Consider the following 17,466-nt stretch of genomic DNA (forward strand, 5'->3'; position numbering starts at 1 on the left):
TTTTTGATACTGGGGACATAATAAGATAAACAACTTATAATGGCATCCAGAGGTATTTTTGAGGAATTGCACTGAGACCTTGAATCAACAGTGTCAGCTATGTTTTGTGCTCTTATGAACAGTCTGTTCCCAGAAGTGTTACAGAAAAAGATCTGCAACAAAATTTAACAGACTTAAGTGTGGAGAACAACATGAATAAGAATTTCTTACTGGATATAAAAAAAAATGGATGAGGCTTTAAAACTTAAGAAGGAAATAAAAGTGCCAATCCCAGAGAGCAATTAGAATGATTTCTTCTTGATGGACTTACAAAAGAGGCTTGTTAAAGTTTTGAAGAAATTCAAGACAAGGGTCAATAATCATTTGAATGGATTAAGGAACAAGATTATTTTATGCAAAAGGAAAGAACATAAAGTTGGCTTATTTGATCAGGGTTAAAATGGGATGTGTTGTTATTCTGTGGGGTTCTTTCTGGACTTGCTGACATCTGGACTGTAAAAGACTTTGTGTATTGGATTTGATTACAGTTAAGAGTTGAAATATGGAATGATGAGTTTTATATTTGTTAACTAATGTTATTATTTTTTTTGCTCTGTTTGGACTTTTTGCTGACGCCTGGGCTGGAAAAGACATTGCTTATTGGACTTGCCTATAGCTAAGAATCAAGGTATGGGACAAAGAGTTTTATATCTGTTAACTAAGAGGAGGTGAAGAGACAGTGAATCTAGTTATACTTGTCGTGATGAGGGCGGGAAGTCGCTTTCTTAGTTTTTTTTTTCTTTTTTCTTTCTATTTTTTCTTTCTTTTTTGTTTTCCTGAGCCTTTTACTTTCTCTTTCTCTTTTTCTTTTTAGTTTGCATTAAATTTTATTATTGTAGTTAAAACATTTAATAAAAACAAAAATTTTAAAAAAGAAAGCCTGCCTTCCATGTATGTGGGTAAATACAGAGTTGATGTTTTCCAACAATAGCCATATCCACTCTAATGAAAGACCAATATATATATTTTCTTCTTTTTACCCAAGGGACAAAAGATATCATCTCACTAAAATCTTATAATGCGTTTCAGGCAGATTGATATAGGGACGGAGGCTTGGCCTGCAGAAAACTTTATATATACAGCATATTCTGTATGTGTGTGTGTGTGTGTGTGTGTGTTTGTTTGTGTTTTTTTTAAGCAGACTACATACTATCACATATTTTATAAGGCAAGTGGGCTCATTTGATGTTCAGATATTTTCCCCTAAGAAGGAAACAAATAACAACTTCTTTGTCTCTCAGGACTTTCGATTCCTTCCAGCTCTCTCTGCCTTCATTTCACCTTAGACAAAGCTGCTATAAATCCATCTTTTCTTTGACATGTGGCACAAAACCATTCACCATCCATCCACTATTTTATTTTCCTCTGAAATGGCTCTTCGTTTTCTTTCTTTAAAGAATAAAGAGATACTCTTGTGGAGAAAGGGAACAGTGAGTTGCCAAACTAAAAGTAGCAACCTGTTCACGTCTGAGTATCCTCTAAGTCACAACTGGAGTGTGATTCTGATATTTAAACAGTGGCGGGATCAACACTGTTGTGAATTTGAACACACATCATTGAGCAAGTGCAGGAGGCATTTCATTTCTTACAAACACTGTTGCTGTAAGAAGAACTCTAAGAAGCAACTAGTTAAGTACTGTGTATGGTCATTAATGCTTTTATGTACTTCTTCCATAAAAGACAGCAGATTAGCATAGTAATAAAAAACCTCATCAGCTGAAGAAAAGAGCAGTTCCGGTCAAGCAGGAATATGGAAAGGAATGGTAGCAACTCTAGATATATTTGAATGTCTACAAATGGTGGTGGTTATTGTTAAAAAAAATAGTGGTACCCTTTAGCAACAAAAGGAACACATCCACAAAGTCAGTAGTCCATTTTGACATTCCCTATTGTAGTTACTTACTACCTGAGTTTATAAATTGTGCTGATGTTTGGATTTGAAAAAAAAAAGTTTTTTTTTTCCTTTTTTAATTCTCCTAAACTCCGACAGAATGGAACAAACTCAGTCATGACCACATGTAGTAAGAACATAGGTCTAAAATGGACTGATCCCCCTTCTGAACTTGACTCTTCCTTACCTTTTTTGTGATGATATAGTTGCTGGTTATGCAAACACAGATTCTATTTTTAATTAAACCCTTCCTTCAAGAAAACTAGAAACTGTATTTTCCTTTATCAATTCTTTGGCAGAGCAGTTGTAGATTCTCTGTTTACTTGACCCACTTATATGCTTGTTTTTCTTGGAAACATGCTCCTTTCCATGGTATTGTTACCATTCTCTCCATGGGACTTATGCCCTTGCTTTGTGAGATTCTCCTTTTGCAAAAGCTAAGTTTCAGGTGGCACTCCAGGTGTGATCTCAAGGCAGAGGAGGTAGAATGGCAATTGTGTACATGATGCCCTGGAAGTTGTGAGGAACATAGTTCTGTAGTGGCTAGGTATGAGGTCATATTTTTTAGTTTGGGCTAGAGATGCTATTATTGTACTGTTCTCCCTGCTGCATAATTCATTCCTTTCAGAGCTACTCAACGTCACTGAAGAGTTGGTTATAGATATACCTGGGCTGTTAGTCCTGGATCCCCTCCTTTGAAGCAGCTTACCTATTAAGATGAAGATGGCCCCTGCTCTTACATCCTTCAGAGAACTAGTGAAGATCTGGCTCTTTTGGGAGATTGGGTGTATATTATTTATTTATTTATTTATTATTCAAATTTTGCTACCGCCCATCTCTCCCAAAAGGGGGATTCTATAGCCATCAATGCCAAAATAGCTGGTTTGATTGTTGTAGTATAACTGTAGTTAATCAATCAATCAATCATATCTTATCCTAGTAGAAGCTGGTTGGAGTATCACCACAATACTTGCCACTTATCATACAGCTAGATTTAAATTGACCAGGAAGAAGCCCATGAAACCTGAGATTGTTTTTATTAGAATTAGATGATTCAGATGATCTTGAATTAAAAAGTTCACATACTGAATATCTAATCATAATTTGCTGGATAATGAACAGGTTGGGGGGAAAAAGCCCAGTACAATTAGTATTTTCTGTTTACACTGATTTGCTGAATTAATGACATTAAAATAGTTCCAAGCCAGAAATGAAGTAGCTATAAACACTAATAAATTTCTCTGATGATTCATCTTTTAAGAAAATATTAAGTGTGTTGATGCAGAAAGTATAAAACAAACATTAGCAAAATATAATTAAATGAAATTGACTAATCAATAGCATAATGTGTTTTTATAATGTGTGTTTGTGTGTTGTTGTGTGTTCATAATTAGATACATCTTACTGCTCTAAAGTGTACACGGCTATATTTATGAAACAGGTGTACTTGCAGGATCACAGAATCAATGCCACATGCTGCACGAACATTTGACTATTTCCTACGTTCTTTAAGTTTTATAGTTGATAAAAACTCAAACATTTGCACCATGTTTCCTTACTATTACAGGGCATGATATTAATCATACATATATAGGTTCTGGCTGGGCATGATGTTTGGATTTTTATTTTAGACCCTAATTTTGATCCCCCCCAAAAAAGTCAACTACAACATTTCTCTTCTCTACAGCAGCACCCAGGAATATCCTGCAAAGCTGACTTTGTCAAGACATGACTTAGAAAATACAGCATTCAGAAACAACTTCAAAGCCCAGAGAGATCTGTAGAAGTCTCAACCCCAAATGGCCTCACTTTTCTTTGTCTTCCAAACCAGGTAGTTTGTATACAAAGATAGTCAGGTTGCCAGATTTCCTATAAAGAATGGAACAAAGATGGATCCACCATTGTCATTCCTGGGCTGTTCTGTTTGGCACAGCAGTATATTTAAAATGGGCACTGGATGGATATGATGAAAGTATCATCACATAGTTTTTTCCAGAGACCATTTCCTTGTGCCAAGGCTTCCATTATAGCAAGACGTAGAAGTAGGATCATGGTCAGATTATGCAGTCACAAAAAATGGGCCAAATATGCAATGTTATTATAGATTTCTTGGCAGCTTTCACTTTGATGAATTAATTGTCAAACATACATAGATATTGACAAGTACAAATTTCTGGTGCTTTGCAATTTCTAGTTGTATTAGTTTTTGTTCTTAATGTTCCTAGTTCCAAGCCTTGCTCCAAGTCTCCTGCCCAGCAAATCCAGACAAGTCTGGAGCTTCCAGCTGAGTCCAGCCTAGTTCTGAGTTCCAAGCCTTGTTCCAGGTCTCCTGTCCAGTGAATCCAGTCCAGTCTGGGGTTTCCAGCTGAGTCAAGTCAAGTTCTGAGTTCTAAGCCTTACTTCAAGTTTCTTGCCCAGATAATCCAGCCCAATCCAGGGCTTCCAGCTGAGTCTAGCCCAGTGCTAAGTTCCAAGTCTAACACCTACCCATCTTCTCCAGAGGTCCAGTCCAGTCTGGTGATTCCATACAAGTCCAGCCTTACCCTGAGTTCGAGTCCTGTGCCCAAGGGTGCCCCGTGCTCTTCAGTTTGCTGATTGTAGTTTTGCATCCAGAACTATTGAGGCAGTCATCCTGTGTTGTGTTGTTCCAGGTTTATTCTGGTTCCAGATCTGCTGACTCTAGTCCTCGTGTTCCAATTGGACCCAGTCTCACTTCCAGAGAATACCTAGTGCTGCCTTGCTACATTGTCTAGCCTTGATTACTCCAGTCTCCTTTCTCTAGGGACTTATTGATTGTAAATAGTTCTTAATAAAGTTTTTTATTGAGAATTGGTTTGGTGAATGGTCTGAACAGGACACCTCCAAACTTTTACAAATAAATATGCTTTACTAATACAAAATAACAGCCTTTTCTTTACTCATCCTATACTTCCTCCTCTGGCATAGCTTCCAAGTCTCCTTGATATTGGAAAAATACCCAGAGAGACCAATATTTATTCTATGTTTTGAACTGAGTCTGATTCATCAAGTATATTTGATCTCAAAAGTCAGATTGATTTGATTTAACTTGTTGAATCTGAATATCCATATCAATTCCCTTCTTGGGGAGAGGGGATAAATATTAATCAATAAATATTAATCTACTTCAGTGCTTAATAGATCAGGGGAATGCCATGGTCATAATATATCTTGATTTCAGGAAAGCATCTGACAAAGTCTCTTATAGTATCGCATTTATAGAATTGTAAAATAGGGGATAGATGATACAACTGTTAGATGGATTTGTAATTTTCTGAATAATCACACCAAGGGACTAATCATAAGCAGCTTACATCAGTTTGGAGAATAGTATCAAGCGAAGTGCCAAAGAACTCCACTCCAGAACTCTACTTTTGTGTCCTGAGATAACACAAAACTAGGAGGAGTGGTTAACACTTTGGAAAAGAAAGAAAATATTATAAAAAATCTAGGCAAGGTTGAACAGAGGGCTGAAATAAACAGGATTAAATTTATCAGAAATAAATCCCATGTTCCATATCTGGGAGAGAGAAAAAAATGAAAGGCACAAATATAGGATAGGGGAGACTTAGCTTGGTAGTAGTACACTTAAAAAAGAACGGGCTTCTAGTAGAAAAGAAGTTAACATGAGCTAAGTATGATGAAAATGCTTAAAAGGCACATGTTTTGGGGGGTTGTATTAGCAGGAGCATAGATTCCAGATCATGGAAGGTTATTCTCTCACTCTACTTTGTCCTGGTCAGCCCCTCCACCCCACAAAAAACACTGTGTACAGTTCTGGGCACTGCTTTCTAACAAGGGCATCAATGAACTGGAAAGAGTTCAGAGGAGGACTACCAAGATGATGAGCAGACTGGAAACTGAGTGCTATGAGGAACAGGTAAAAGAAATGAGTATGTTAAGCCTGCAGAAGTGAATACCAAGAGGATTTATGACAGTAAACGTCAGATTAAAGAGATGTCATATAGAGGGAGCAGACTTGTTCCAGGGGGCAGGTCCAGAACTAATGGGCTGAAATTACAGATTCAGGTTAGATGCTAGGAGGAATTTCCTGACTGAAAGAGCACTCAAACAGTGGAATCAGATACTTCATGAAGTGATATGTTCCCCTTCATCAGAGGTCTTCAAACAGAAACAGAAACTGAAATGATTTAGCAGATCATACACAGAACAAGAAGTTCAACTTCTATGGTAATATCCTTCCACCTTTATGATTCTATGCTACATTTCTTATAACAGTCATTATGTCAACCTCTTTAATAGTCCACTTTTATGGATTATTTCTTATGACAAGGTTAATCTCTGTTAATAGATCAAAAGCCCCATGAAAGTCACACTGTGAGTGAGTTTAGTGAAGATATAATGATTGTGGGTCTAGAAATATAGCTTACTTGAATATAACTATCTACAATTAGAGCAGAGATCCTTCCTGAAGGATGATCTGTGGGATGTTGGTAATACTTTCAGGCTTTATAGAACTGAGAATGGAATGAATGAATGAATGATTGAATATAAACAAATGCAATAATGAAATTGCTTGTTATGATGATAGGTCTGATACCTCCTGCAGTAGATAGCACACTGATTATGGAACCTCCAAAATGCAAGGTCATTTGAATTCAATGCTAGAACTATTCACAAGATCTTGGAAAAGAAAGAGAGAAAGCAGTCATATCACAATACTGAAGGTTCTTCAAAGTTCCAGAGCAACGAGGTGGGAAATGAGAATCTGTAAACTTACTTTCAGAAAATGGATAGAATTAGATTCATTCTGATAATATGAAAATATTCTGGCAAAGCAGTAAACTGTGTAAATCAGCTTTCAAAAATCTGGGCACCCTTCTGATATAAGATGCAGTTATCCAAATTCTCATTAATGACTATGTTGATTGGGGAATTTTGGGATGGGAAGTCCACATCTCTGAAGGGTACTCAAGTTGGTGAAGACTGGTGTACATTTTGTTGTACTTGAAAGAGATAACCAAAATATTAAAATGCAGTGATGTTCTTGATGAGTGGTGAAGGATAGAAAAGGCAAGCTGGTTGATTGCTGCCCAAGACTAGTACCACCACCACCATTCATTTCTGCAAAACGGCAAAAGCAGTTGCCTTCTAGATTTAAATAAGCATATTCTGGGATTATAGAAAATCCCATTTATGTAAATGTACTCAGGATACACATACATATACATTCAGAACAGATATCTATTCTGACAAACATAACATTTGTCTTGCATTAATTCAATTACCACAAATTAATTGTGTAGAAAAGGTATATTAGTTCATGCCCAGGCAGGAAACTAATTTGTTTTATATTTTTGAATGTGTTTATATTTCTGAATGTCTATCATATAAAACTTCATTTGAATTATACTATTAATTAATAACAGTGCTGCTATTTTAAAGTGGATTTTTAAAATATGGTATTAACACTTTTTTGGGAGGGAATGTTTTCACCTAGAATGGCTAATGAAGAGAATCTGTAATAAATTTTTTACTATGTCAGAATTTTTTAAACTCTAGATAAGATAGTTGACCACCTTCTGGTATGCAACACATATAATAAGGCATTTCAACATAAAGAGTAATTCCTTCCTTCTTGAGTCCTTAAAAACTTAAGCAAGTGTATAAAAACAGGCTTAAAAAAGAAGTGTCTCGTTAACTGTAGCAACAGCATTACCAATGTGAAGTTATAATACACTGAAATTACTGAACCATATTTCCAATCCTGTCCAAGGCCCCTGCCGCCTCCCTATTCCAGGCTGCAGCCAGGGCCTCCACTGGACTGTGCAGCAGATCCTCAGGTATAACCCCCAGCTCCCTCTGAAACCCTGTTGGGTCCATCAGTTGCTGGGGGCAGACCAATTGAATGGGTATAGGAGAATCTGAAGGTCACCAGGGCATGATCTGATCATGACAGAGGGGACAGATGTAGCTCTTCCCTCAAATCACATTGCCACTGCTGTGACAAGAAAACTAAGTCTGGTGTGAGGCCACTGTCTTGAATCGGATCCTAAATAATCTGAGACAGGCCCATGGCCACCATGGTGGCCATGAACTCCTGAGCTGCCTCCATGGCATACCCCAGGGATGGCAGGTTGAAGTCCCCCAGAACCATAAGTCTGGGGAACTCCACTGCCAGCCCTGAAACGGCCTCCAGCAGCTCAGGCAGGGAGGTTGCTATGCAGTAGGGAGGCTGGTAAAGTAGCAACAATCCCAACTGTTCTTGGGAGCCCAACTTCAGAAACAGGGTCTCACAACCAACCACTTGTGGAACACTGCCCCTGAAGGCCACTAGAGATTCCCAGATGACAACAGCCACCCCTCCTCCCCTGCCCTGGGGACTTGGCTGGTGCCAAACTGTAAACACGGCCAGGCACATTTCCGAAAGGGGCATCCCCCCTTCAGGGCCCAGCCAGGTCTCAGTAATACATGCACAAAAAAGATAAAATCTTAAAAATCTTAAAAAAGATATTGAGAACATCTCTTTTGGACATTTTTCTACCAATTTTTATTCAATTTGGTAAAAGTCAATTTCCTCTAAAAGCAAAGTACTTTGAAGAAATGCTCATAATGCTATGTATGGTTTTCATATTAATTTAAATACTAGGTTTCCAAAGTGTGTGTGTGTGTGTCTGTTTTTAATTGTACAAAAAAAAAATGAGCCTCCCCGCTGCCCCAGCTTCTCATGTTTCAGTTATAAGTATTTCCAGTCCTAATAATGTAAAGGAGATTATTTAAAAAGCCCAAATATTTGGAGCTGCTGAACCCAACAGATAAGAAAACTGCATTGGACATTTCGTGTACTGACTAATTAATTAATATTAACTTAATATTAACTTAATATTAACTTAATATTAAATTTTAGAACTTCCAATAGTAGAAAATATATGTAGCTTGGGGTTGAAGTTTTGCATGAAACAGACATGCTAACAGGACAAATAACCATATAGATGCCAGAAAAGGTACTACAAGTTATCTGAAATAAATTACTCTACTCTAGTAGAGCATTAAATCAGTCCCAAATGATGAGAGAAAATTCCATGTCATCTGCAGCAAAGTCCAAATAATTTGAACATTTTCCTCCAAGATAAATTATTCAGCACATGTATCTCCTGACTGCCAATTTTGGAGGTTAGAACAAGAAGCAATGAACCACTGAGGCACTCAGTATGTTGTTGTCACTGAGACTATCTGTTTAAAGGAATTATTTGTAAAATGTCATCTTTAACAGTTCCTTTTAAAAAACCTTATTGTAACAACAATAAGAACGGCATTTGCATGAAGTGATGTTCACACGTGAACTCCCACAGCTCACATTTATTTGTCAGCCATTTGTTAAGTTAAACAGTTCATTCTTGACTTCCTGTTGATTTTCCTGCAGGACATGATATTTAAAAGGGACTGTGCTGAGTTATAAGTCCAGAAATTAACTGAAAACCTGACAAGTATCACAGCTCAAGTGATAAGATTGGTTTTACATATTTACTATGCATGTCTTTTGAAAAACGTTGCACAAGGCTGTGTGTGCTTCCCTGGAAGTAAATCAATCGATCATGACATAATGAATTGAACTATTCAGGTTTCTAATCCACAGCTCCTAGCAGACCCAACCAGTTTGACCAATTTGAGAGACTTTGGGGAACTGTATTTTAACTTAATCTATGGTTCAACTACTGTATATCACATGTTAACCAGCCATGAGACACACGGAAACTCCATTAGGTTAAGTGGATCATCTAGACCAGCCATCATCAATATCATGCCAAAGAGAATATCAGATGTGACTTAGGGGAACTTAAGTCCAAAAGATCTGAAAGGTGCTGTCTGGAGATGGTTTATAGGTTACTCTGATTATAGAACCTAAGCCACTTTTGCAGCTTTAGTGGATGAGCTTTGTAATGGGTTAGGTAGGAAAAGTTAACAATGACTTATGGATCAGGAACATTTCATATTTAGAAAGAAGGTCTTTACAGACACTGAATGAATTGGAACAACTGTAAAAACAAATGGAAAACAAAAGATTTCAAACTGAGAAAGAAAGAAAAATGTGGAGAACAAATGAACATAAGGATCTATTTGGATGCAGCCAATGAAAATTCTTAACAGCCAATTCAACATAATGAAACAGAACCACAATTGTTTGAGTATCAACAACAACTTGGAATGCATCAAAGACAATGTTAGACAAAGGGTTAAAAGAGGCTGTGCTGAGTTATAAGTCCAGAAATGGACTTATGGACTTAACTGAAAACCTGATAAGTGCCACAGCTCAAGCGATAAGATTGGTTTTACATATTTACTATGCATCTACCTCCTTTGATATCTACTCTAAGCAAACATTTAAACAAAATTTTGCATACAGTAGTTGCCCAATCAACAATTGCAAAAGCAATCAAAGAGAATAATCAGCTCAAGTACTAGTCTCACAAAAGTAATAGCAGTAGAACTGAATTATAAATTGAAAGTAAACCAGCAAATCAAAAATCAGATGGGAAAGTGGAAAATTAAATATGAAAATAGATCAGTTTGGAAAAGATATTAGCCTACAAAATTGAAAGCAACAAAAATTGAAAAATGAAAAAAAAATAAAAATAAAAACAAGTTAGAACAGCAAAAAGATTGCAGATGTCATGAAAGAATTGTGGCAACTTCTAAAAAAAAATGAGCAATATGAAAGTAGGATCACACAGTTCTAACAAAAGAGGCAATTTTAGAGAAATTAACACTTTTCCCCCCCCAAAGCTTAACTGAAAACACAGAACCAACTGAATCCCCTAAGAATGAGAGAGAGAGAAAAATAGAATTTTGGAAAAACACCTGGGATCACCATATAAAACACAATGAAAAAGCTATGCCGGTATCAGTTATTGGGAAGAAAAAAAAAAAACAAGCAAAACCCAAACAAATTGAAACATTGTAGTAATAGTAGAAATGGAGTCTTTGTCTCCATTGCTTTTTAATATGGCTTGATTCCCTGAGGATAATTTTGAATAAAATGTAATCCAACTATGAATTCCCCAAGCAAGGGACAAAGATTGTACATTTGCTCTAAATGAATATTTGAAACTATATACAAAACTATACGTTTCTAGACATAGTTCAAATATTTAGTGATGACATCAACATGGAATTTGAATTAGATAAGTGTGCAATACTGCCAGTAAAAAAGGAGAAATAGTATGCTTAGATGAAGTGAAGTATAGAATGGCACTAATATCAAAGCATTGACAATGAAGGGATGTTTTAACTATTTCCTGTTTTAGAGGCAAACAATATTTTGTATGCCCAAATAAAAAAGAAAACCAGTATCAAATAACAAAATGAGTTAGAAAACCTTTGAAATCAGAGCTGAATGGTAGTGATACAATCAAAGCCATTAATACTTGGGCTCTCCCTGTAATATGCTACAAAGCAGGCCTAGCTGACTGGACATAAAGTGAACTAGATGCTTTTGACCACAAGTCCTAAAAAACTAGTGACAATATATCATGTACTGCTTCCTGAAAGTGACATAAATCATTTGTATTTACCAAGGAAAATTGGTGGTTGTGGTTTGTTGCAAGTGAAGTAGACAGTGGAGGAAATCAGTGGGCTAAATAATTGTATCAAAGCAAGCAGGGAGAGAATGTTGGCATCTACAAGGAAAACATTCTGAATGTGACTGAATCAAAGGTGGCATACACAAGTAAACACTTATAACTGCAAATGAAAAAAATGGAAAGATAATCTCTGCTTGGTCAATACCTGAAAGAAATTTGACTGCAGGATGAATAGAAAGAGAACTTGGGAATGGCTTCAGATTGGATCCATCAAAAGGAAAGGGAATAATTAATATCTGCAGCACAAGAATAAGCACCAGTAACACACGCCATAAAATTAAAAATGTTTTAAAAAATCCAGAAACAACAGCAAATGTAAATTATGCAAAGAAAAAGATGGATTATAAAACAAGACATGTTCAGGTGGCATAAATGATACGTTGGAATTTATGCAAAAAGTATGGATTTGAAGTCCCAAAGTCTTAGTATAATCATGGAGCTGACAAAGTGTTCCAGAAGGACCACATAAAAATCTTATAGGATTTCCACATTCATATGGACCTATATCTAGAAAAAAACTGACTAGATGTCACAGTAGTTTAAGAAAGCAAGTTTTATTTGTAGATGTAGCAATAGCAAATGACACTAGAATAGCTTAAAAGCAACTGGAAAACATATTGTGAAAGATGAAAGGTCCCCTGTGCAAGCACCGAATCATGTCTGACCCTTTGAGGGGAACGCTGCTTCCGCGACATTTTCTTGGCAGACTATAGCAGGGTGGTTTGCCATACTTAACTATTGAAATGGAGAGAATAAACCCAAATGATTGAATAAACCAGCAATGTGTTCCCTATAATTATTGGAACATTGGAAACTCTAACAATAGAACTCTCAAAACAACTGGGAAAAAATGGAGTGATTTGACCTCACAACCTTTAGCTTACAAAAACAGCTTTGCTCTGAACCACATATACTATGTGTGTGTTTGTCTCTTAAAAAGCACGGTAATAGAACTGGAAGCACCTTAGGCGATCATGTCCAACCCGCTCCTCAGTGCTGCGGCCTGAACCAAAAACAGTTTTGGCAGATGCCTGAATACATCCAGAGAACAAAAATCCACCAACTCCTTTGGTAAGGTACATCCTTTCATCCTTTGGAAAAATCAAGGGATGGATCTTTGTTATTTAATCCTCCTATTGAGGGCTGCCAGCTCTTTCTTCTGGGTAGGATCCTGCTTTTTGAACTGACCTTCAAGACCAGTCTAAAAGTATAAAATCCTCAATTCAGTGATCCTGTTCTTGGGTTCTCTCCTGATGCAGGGTTCACAGGAATTTTCTGGAAAAAAGGAGAGAGACTTTGTTGTGCCTTTATTGACCATCTGTGTACGGTCAGAAATATTGATCAGGAGATTGGTCAGAGCTAATGCCTGACTGGATTAAGCAAGTTGTGGGAATAAGACCAGCGAGGCCCAGAAATAATTCTGAACTACACTAGCATTTTATCCCATGTGGTTCATGGCCTCTGGCTTGGTGAAGTAAGAGCGAAACGCTTTCGGTTTTTGACCGTGCTTTTCACCAGGCAACTTTCCCTAGTGGTGATGATTCTGGTTAAAATTTGTAAACTACTTAAACATGCTACGTTAAAACTACATAAATTGATAAGACTCTGAACTACCCACAATGGAGGAATGGTTGGTGAAGATGACAGAATTAGCAGAGATGGCAAAGTTGACTTGTCTGATTAGGAAAAGGGTAACAACCTCATTTATTTGTGACTGGAAACCCCTTATGGACTTTTTGCTGAAAAAAGAAAAAAATGAATTTATAATTTATGGGTTTGATTATTAGACAGGATAGACTATGGAAAGAAGGAAATGATGATGAAATCTTAGAGACGGAGGGTAAAATATAAATGCATTTATAAGTGCTGTTAAGATTGGAAGCTGCTTCTTATATACCTTTTCTTCTCCTTTCTTTCTTGTTCTTTCTCTTTTCTTTTTCTTCTTTTCTTTCTTATCTATCTATCTTTTCTTTTCTTTCTTTTCTTAATTTCTTCTCTAATTGTTTTTATCTTGTTAAAATTTCTTTAATAAAAATTATATTTAAAAAACCCTACATAATTTAACATGGGCATATTGTTACATTTTGTAAGATGCAAAAAGTCATCCTTCTTTAAGGAAAAAAATACTTTCTGGTGTCAGAAGAAATTAAGTTCTACCAAAGTCCCCACTGCTGCTCAGTGAATTTTTTTCTTTTCTCCCAGACTAGCTTGCTCTTACCTTGCAAGGAAATTGACAAAATGGATGGTTTAGTAACCAAAATTTGGGTACAACTCCAGGAAGTCTTGTTATAGCTAGAGAGCTGTGAGATGTTATTGCCTTTTTATAGTGTGGAAAATACCACTGCCCCTAGGCAAAAAGTATATATTGGATTACTGCATCTTTTGCTTCTAAATTCCACTTTTTATATTTCAAAAACACTAGGTTTGCTTTACTTTAAATTGCTTATGCTTGGTACAACCACCAGAGAGATATATAGTCTGATGCTACTTTTTCTTGCCATGGTTAAAAAAAAAAAATCAAAAGTAGTATAATGTGGTGCATATGAACCAGTTTGCAATGGTCCAGTCAAGTTTTATAATCCACATTGATGTTTTAATTTTTAAAAGAATTGCAACATAAAAGTTAAAAACCACCAAGCTACTACCATTTATCTTGTGGTTCAAATGTTCACTGCAAAGCAGCAACAAGGGAAATAGGCTGAACTGTATTTTAATAAAAGAAGTAAAGTGTAATTTTTATTTCTTCAAAATCCCAGGTGTGTAGCTCTTAACTTCAGAGCTCTGTGGAGTTCTTCAGAAGTTTTCCTTCTCTTCTTCAAAAACAGCAGTTTAAAAAAAACCTTAACATATTTCCTAATAAACAAAAATAACAAAATATTAATGCTCAGTTTCTGCTCAGGGAGGTAAAGTTGTGCCAGGAAGACATTCGGTAGTACCTTTTTGTCTAAAAAAATCATCACCATCATACTCCCAGCTGTGTTGCTAGAAAACTAGTTCAGTTGTCCACAACTGAAACTCATCTGTTCTGGAATCTGGATTCCACTGCTGATAATATTGCCATAATGGTACATATTTTAATTTTCATTGCTAGCCTCCTTGAATGCCAGATAGTTAGAAAAATAGGCTATAAGTTGAAATAATAAATAACTATAGCCAACAAGTTGTGGCACAGGCCAGTGATCTACTATTCTGCTTTTGAAGGTCCATCAGCAACATCTTATTGCTTCTGAATGCTTGACAATTCTGTATTTTTCTTTCTTTTCAGCAGACCCTTGGGTATATATGGCTGCTAAGGTACATTCAGGCAGGCAGGCTAGAAGTGAGGTAGACTGGATATAAATACTACAAAAATAACAAAACTAAAATATAAATCTTGAGTACATTTCCCAGAGTTTGCAGTGGCAATCCCTTAATAACTTCTTCCTATTTTTAGGGAAAATCAGAACCAGGTCAGAAGTGGGGGCACACACCCTCAGCTGCAGGCTACACTATATGTGCCTGTAGGGATTTGGCAAGGATCTCTAAGGTAGATCATTAAATAAAATATGAAATGCTTTGAGTTGTAAAACACATAACCCTAACCCTAATCACCATCATCATTATCATGAAACAACTCTATTCTAAATATTCTTTCTATCTAATTATATACATGAAAAACATATTCAGTGATGACACTAAGTCGAGGCTTTGGGATGTGGGAATCTAGGTCACTGTGGCAAGGCTGGAAGAGAAGTTAGGAGGTGACTGCAGCTCCTGGACACCACAAATAGGTTTTGACAGCAAGAAATAGGAGAAGCCAAATTTTTTGGCAGACATGCAGGTAGAAATGGGAAGGTATAGAAGAGCATGTAGCTGGCCCTGAAGAAGATATGTGGCAACTGTTGGGAAAACACAAACTTAGCATGGGAAAACCAGAAGGAGTGAGGGAAAAAAAAACCCCTCAAGATTGCCCCCCTTGATTCATCCCCACCTTGAGGGAAAGAGAAATGCTATCAGACTTTCCAGATTCTGTTATTATATCCTGCACCAATAAAGAGAGCCAGTTTGGTGTAGTGGTTAAGGCATCAGGCTAGAAGCCAGGAGACTGTGATGGAACGTGAGGGTGTCCTTGGGGAACAGAAGGGAAGAGAAGCTGCCTGGGGAACAAGCAGATAAAAGGAAAGGGAGTCTGAGAGAGGGTAACGGTCTAAAGAAGAAACTTATGAGAGACCCACCCTGACCATGCAAGTGATAAATAGGGAGGGTGGGAGATTTGTACTTTCAGACCTGCAAGATCCTATTAATGTAGCCTTACAATAAAGTAGAATTAGTTCATCTAGTCGTGTTTCCTGTCTGGTTTACTTACCTGGAAGGGCTGACAGAGACTGTGAGTTCCAGTCTGGCCTTAAGCACGAAGCCAGCTGGGTGACCTTGGGCCAGTCACTCTCTCTTGGCCCTAGGAAGCAGGCAATGGCAAACCACTTCCAAAATCTTGCCAAGAAAACTGAGAGAGATTAGTCCAGGCAGTCACCAGGAGTCAACACTGACTCAAAGGCCTGCACACACACACACACAAACACACACATCAATGACGTAGAGTTCTACTCTAGTACGTCTTCTGGTGTCTATTTCCTGGCCTGGCCTACCCCAAAGGGCTGACAAGAGGAGGAAGCTAATGCTTTATGGCATGCTTCCCCTAATTGAAGGCATACCATAAATGAATAAAAGTACTAATATGGAGACATAGCATATAAATTGGAGTGTGAGAAATATTCTGCTCTTACCCTTCTGGCAGTTTGGAATACAATGCAAATTGTACATTTTAAATGGGTTTTTAATACTTAGGAATTTTCCTTGGGCAATTCTTAGCAATATATTTTATGAGCTATGGATTTTGTGCTGCTTTATGGTTAGAGATTGACAGTTGTATTTTATTGTTACTTTATTGCTTTATACACTGCTCTGAGTCTTGTGACAGGATAGTATAAAAATGGAATAAATAAAATACTAATTATTGAATGTTTTTCTAAGTCAAAGACACATGGAAAGATCAAGACTTGGTATCCCTAAATGCTTCAGAAACCTACACCAAATCAAGCATCCACTGAAAGGACTGTTACTTTCTTTCAAAAATGTTTAGTACTGCTCTGAAATGGCTTAACTAGAAATCTATCCAGTATGAAAGCTTTATTTGCCTTCTTAGGAGCAGCAGGGCATTTGAGTCCTGGATAGGGTGAGCCAGGCTGACCCCAAAGGACAACAGTCCTCTCTCTTTTACAAGGGTCTGGGTGATAGTGGGGATATTTTTTCTGTCCAAGATGAGAGACAAGATAGCTACTAGAGTTGGTTTTTAAGTTTTTCTCTAGGTGAGAGCCACAGGTGTCTCAAGTGGGGGCAGATGATGTATGTATGTCATGATGCAACTTAAGTACTTTTGTCAGATGTCATGACACAAGTACTAAGTTGCACCCTTTTCATGATGACATCATCATTTTGACATCATACTAGATGCCGTCGGTGAGAGCTGCTGGGATAGATGAGTGGGGCTGGGTGAGAACCCAGCCAGTGTGATGGTGCAATCTGCCTATAAATATATGGGCGTGGATTAATAGGCTAGGTTTATAAGGGCACTGGGAAGGAGGGCTATGGGGTTGTAAATGAGATATATAATTGAAGTCCTTACTCTTTTCGCATCACATTTTGGGTTAATTTCTTACTTTGCATTTTTATCTAGCCAAATTCATCTTGGTTTCCTTTTCCAGTTTGTGTTACTTTTTATGGTTTAGAAGAAAGTATTTGTGGCATGAGTATATGTGTTATATAGTATACCGGTGTTACTGGTGTCTTTATTCCAGCAATGTAGAGTATAGGAAGTAATAGAGGAAATCAAACAGAGGTAGGACCTATATTAATTTATACTGGTTCCTATTCCTTCTT

The sequence above is a fragment of the Candoia aspera genome, chromosome 1 (genome assembly GCF_035149785.1).
Source record: "Candoia aspera isolate rCanAsp1 chromosome 1, rCanAsp1.hap2, whole genome shotgun sequence".
Classification (NCBI taxonomy): Eukaryota; Metazoa; Chordata; class Lepidosauria; order Squamata; family Boidae; genus Candoia; species Candoia aspera.